The sequence below is a fragment of the Lethenteron reissneri genome, chromosome 27 (assembly GCF_015708825.2).
Source record: "Lethenteron reissneri isolate LAM-NWPU_2019-01 chromosome 27, ASM1570882v1, whole genome shotgun sequence".
Classification (NCBI taxonomy): Eukaryota; Metazoa; Chordata; class Hyperoartia; order Petromyzontiformes; family Petromyzontidae; genus Lethenteron; species Lethenteron reissneri.
Window position 1 is genome coordinate 4,687,908 of NC_083805.1, and position 5,475 is coordinate 4,693,382.

The 5,475-nt window shown below is 44.3% G+C and overlaps 1 long non-coding RNA gene across 2 annotated transcripts; it reads left to right on the top strand.

The window, feature by feature from the left end:
* Positions 1-1,080: 1,080 nt before the first annotated feature.
* Positions 1,081-3,497, top strand: LOC133348216 (uncharacterized). Of its 2 annotated transcripts, none has more exons than XR_009755788.1 (3): positions 1,081-1,320; positions 1,498-1,567; positions 2,711-3,497. It is a non-coding gene; the product is annotated as an uncharacterized LOC133348216 (long non-coding RNA). The 2 variants fall into 2 exon arrangements; XR_009755789.1 differs by having other exon boundaries at positions 1,081-1,232.
* Positions 3,498-5,475: the final 1,978 nt, after the last annotated feature.

A 5,475-nucleotide genomic window follows, 5' to 3' on the forward strand; every position in this document is an offset into this window, starting at 1 on the left:
GGGAGGCTCAGGACCGTGAGCGGGAATCGAACTCGGGTGGCCGGGTTCGTAGCGCAGTGCGCGCTGTAACAGGATAAAATGAATCCGTGGCAGAATGATAAAAAAACAAATTAGGGTCTCAATGTTTTTTGTTCCATGCTCACGTGCACATGATTTAAACATAAACAATCAGCGGTTCTTATTGCAAGATATATTACTAGTGGTCGTATGAGTTCATCAAACATTTTTGTTGAAATTTGACCCTCCTCCACCTGCTGTCAGCAGCACCACAGACTGCAAATGATATAATTATCACGTGTTGTTTGGCAAACCCAAGCCTGCACAAGTAATGACAGATTAAATGAAAGCGAATAAGGTATTTACTATATTACTTTCATTTAACGGACGCTAACTTACACTCAAGAAGGTGTGTGATGTTCGGTGGCATTTTGAAGGCGTTTCGTGTGAAATTCAAAGCCAACATCATGAATTTGCGGCAAAAGAATTGCGCAACAATCCTAACATACGGGCGCAGCCACAGTTATGGTGAGCTATTTCATGTCAAAATATAACAGCGAGTTGCAGAATTGCTAGACATAACAAGCGAAACTGAAACGCGTGGAATTCGTCCGTAATGCGCGAAATGGCAAACAAAGGGGTTGCCATTACGTACGGAATCATTTCACACGAAAGGTTTCCAAATGTCCGATTATATGTATATTTTACTTAAAGTAGATTTCTATTTACTAAGCGAAGACGACTTAGGAAACTAGTGACATTGGCATTAGGACAAGCTCTTAACTAACACTGCAGGGATTCATCTTCTTGGTTCTTTCGGTAAAGTCACGTAGAAGGGAAATAAAAAAATATTAATAAAACATAATAAAATAAAAATAGTTATGTTTTATTTTTAATATTTTATTATTTCCCTTCTACGTGACTTTACCGAAAGAACCAAGAAGATAACACACCGAACACAACATGTTTTTGTTCATGACATGTTTAACTGCTGGGGGTGGTTTAAGCCAGAGAAGCCGGGCGGAAAAACCCACGCGACCACAGCGGGAACACCAAAACTTGACACACACAGGAGGTCGAAGCCACCGGCTTGGTCTGCGGTGCGTTGGTATATTCCATCAATTATAACGAGAAACACAGTGGCAATTCGTACATTTACTTAGCGGGAATATCATCATCAGCGGCAAGATCAACAGTAGCATCATCAACGACATCCGTAGCATTTACATACATAGGTAAATCATCAGCTACGACTCACGATTCGTCAAAAAAACACGTTTTCCTTCAGGACGTTCGCGTCCATTTGAAATAGCCGTCTAAAAGGTAGGCCACATACACAACGCTGTTTACCCCTCTTCACTGCTGGAAGCTTTTTGTGATCATGAATCTGGGTCCGTTAGTTTCACGACAAACTGGGCCTATATAATCGCGTTCCTTGTCGGCGTGATGAAGGTAAATTGGCTGCGTGGTTTTCTCTCCGCGTGTGATTGCCCTTGACAGACAGGTAGTCAGCTATGCTCTGCCCCTACCTCGGGTGTCTGCTCAAGACTGATTTTCAATTCAAAATCAGGTAAGTTCACCAAATCGGGTGCTACAAGTAATTAGTAATCACATATCAACGTTAGTTCATATGTACGTATGATTATGGAAAATACAACGGTCAATATTTGCATGGAAAGGCAGTTAATATTTATATGGAATGATGACGCTTAGTTTTTTTGATGGAAGAGAATGAATTTTGTGTCATCATTTATTGTCACGTTGCAGGGACTTGTAACTTAAAAAGGGAGCGTTGTCAGCAAGATGGAATTGCAACGTGATATGTTGAATATGTATTCATGTTGCGAGGCACATGTAAGGCCTCGTGGAGGATAAGGCGAGCAAGAGTCGGGCCCAATTAACACGAGGCGTCTCTCGCGCGGGGCACGCTTTACGAACATGGCTTTCAACCCACACCGTTTACCCCGTATTCTTGTACAGCGAAATTGAGTTTACAGATCCACGGACTTTGTAGGATGAACGTTGAGATTTATAAGGGGCACGGAGTAACTAAAAGGGTCTGAATTGGTCTGTAACAAGGTACGGCACTGATAAGGGGTTGACATGTATGCATTAATATCACCACATTTAATTGACGTCGGCTCATCTCACTAGCGATTTGAAAGCACGTGCGGTGAAAATAGCGTTTAATGTGCACGAGGTTAATTTGGAAGCTTATTGACACTGATGGTATAAACGTGCAGACAGCGTTTAAGTGATCGTCAATAAAACTTTCAGCCATTGATATTCAGGAGTTATATTGCAGAACACAGTGCGTTTCTACATTCACTCACAGGCTCCAACTCTGTTACTCCTAATCGTGTGCAGCTTCAGGAGAATTCTAGAACGTCATGTCTCCTGAAATGGTCAGATTAAAATGTTTTATATGGCACAGTTGAGAAACATAAGATAGTTTGTAACAAAGGGAGTGAAGGGATTACAGTGCTCTGCTGTTTCATGTTTCATCACCCTGGTAACAGCAGGTCAAATGGTGTCATCAAAATGACGTTCACCACTTCCACATAAACATCACGCATCAAGTTGCATCTTCCGAAATGTGCATTGCACGCTGTGTAAAAGTGGGAGAGTTAGACACCTGCTTTGTGGACATGTTCAACAGCATAAATACATGGAATATTAACCTGTGACATTTATTCTGCTGTGGTCTACCTAGGCATCTACAACGACGCACGGTTCGCCCTGGACAGACATGGAAACATTAACGATGTTCAAAATCATCAAAGAACATTTCGAGCGGGTGTTGGGGGAAGCAGGGGCCGTACAGATATTGCGTGCGACTGTTGTGTGAGTCGTGGCTGAGAAATCGAGATCTTGTGAGTCACAAGGTATCGCCGGACGAGGTTTCACACGTCGTAAGCTTTTGCGACCAATATTACACTGGTCAACACACTTTTTCTAGCGTAAGGTATTCCAACGGTTTTAAGGTAATTTTGGGGTGCTGATTCCAAATCTGGCATCTGTTTTTGTCTATCATATCAGGTTTTTGAGATATCAAATATTGCATTTTCAATAAAAACTGCAGAAGAAAAATATTAAATAAATGTGGATATCTACATAAAATCATATTATAAACACACTATCCTAAAAATACAGCACCATATTTTAACACTAAAGCAGTCACTGACTCGCAACAACTTGCAATCATAAGTGACAGAGTTTATTTCGGGTAAAATCAATGAAAATGGGGTATGCCGATAGCATAAAAGTGACATGTGATAGAGCAAATCTGAGATCAGATTTGGAATCAGCACCCTGAAAATAGTCTAGAACAGCTGCAAAAGTCCAGGCCAGAAAAAAATGTTTTTTTTTGTTGACCAGTGTAATCCATGATATTAATAGAGGTTTTTGAATATAAATGTGTCGTTAAGCACGCCACCACCCGACACTGCCAATTAGTAAGGGTTGTCACGTCAACAAAACTTTTCAATTCGGTACTAGTACAGCACACCGGTGTGTTGGACAATAAACAACTCTGCCTGTTGCCTGATGATGTTGGTTGTAATTACTGGCGAAACGTCGTACTCTTAATTATGAATCTTGTGGGTTTACTCTCTCACACACAACCGGTGTGTGCTGAACTAGTAACGAATTGGCATATTTTGTTTAAGTGACAAACCTTACTCATCGGTTGTGTCGGGTGGTGGCGGGTTTCACGACAACATTTATATATTTACGCCATCTAACCCAAAAAAGCCTCTATCGTATTGATATCGCCAGACCGTTCACATTTCAGATTTAGCCAAACTACAGCGGCACATCTGAGATCACAACAACAGCAATCTCAGCACACATACGTCAACAACACCACTGCCACAATGGAAGAAGAAGAAGGAAATTCAACAACTGCCGACGTTTCACGCACTGGTCTCTCACCATGGCATGTGACTCAAACATCCGGAGAGAACCCTGAGAGTGGCTGGGGAAAGGGGCAAGCCATAAATGACGTCACGCACCTAGGGGGGGGGGGGTCAGACATTTGTGACGATGTGTGACAAGAGGGGGGGGGGGGGGGGGGAATGTGACGTCACATCAAAATGCGCAATTTTAAATATAGACAACACGTTCTACTTAATTAAATAGACTTTTTAATAAATGTTTTCTCCTACAACATCAGAGTGCAACGCCACATTAAATACGCACTACAATGACGATAGTTTAAAGCGATTTGAAGCATGTTTTATATTTTTTTTGGGGGGGAGGGGGGCAGAGCTTTGTGACGTCATATTTGAGGGGGGGTCTGACTTTTTGTGACGCCGTGTGACGAGGAGGGGGGGGGGGGGTAAAAAATCGTCCAAAAACGCGTGACGCCATTTATGGACGGCCCCAAAGGGAAAAAACATCACTCGCTCCGTGCTACATGCACGGCTGCCTCGTTTCTACAAAACGGTGGCATCGCGATTAATAACTGGATGGGAACCCCTGAGCGAGTATTTCTACTCATTCACTGCATCCTGCACGCGGTTTTAGTCCGTTTGGTTATCAACGATGCGGGCATTTTTTGTTCGTTTTACCAAGGTTTATTGAAAGGACACGTACGTCCTTTTATCCGCCATAATAATTCGCCAAAAGAACTTGTATTGGAATAAGAGGGCAGCTGTCAGAACTGGACGAGTGGGAACGCGGTCGCTAAATACACAGGTCTCCCTCGACATCGTTTTGTTCTCAGTGGGCCCTCGCTTGGTTACAAAGGTCATCTTGCCTGTACACATGCACACACACACACCTCCTCACATCCACGCAATCCACATGCACACAGCCCCTAAAAAAACACCCAGGCCACACACATGCTGTTTACACAGAATACGGGTGTGCGTGTGTGTGGCTGGGTCATGTGGCCTGCATGCCCTAGCCACCGCATGCCAAAACAACTTTTGTTCGGCCGGATAGAGGGGGCTAAACGGGCGCGGCACGGGCGAGAGAAGAGATGGAGTGATGTGGTACAGGAGGACGTGGAGCTGAGTGGACTTTGCTGATGAGTGGTACCAGCGGTGTCAAGATAGGCCTCTGTGGAGGAGGCTCGTGAAGGACGCTGCTGCTGCTGGGCAGTTGGAGGCAGTTGTCCTCCAAAAACAACGGAGGGCAGAGGAGCGACGCTCACAACAACGAGTGGAACGCCGGGTGGATAAAACACAGCAAGTTGGCACAGTAGGGGGCACAGGTGGTGCATCGGCCAGTCATCTCAAGTCAGTCGACCCATGGCACCTGCTGGGTCTGTCCCGTGACCTCCTGCCAGCGGGCGTTCGACACTTCACGTGGCCTCAACGTGCACCTAGCCTGGCACAAGCGCCGTGGCGACGTCACTGCCACTTAGTGGCGAATGGCGGTTGTTGTTGCGTGTGTGTCACACAGGGCAGTCGGTTCCGTGTAAGACTAAATAATTAATAATAATAAATAAGCAGCTGTGGTGCAATTATTCTT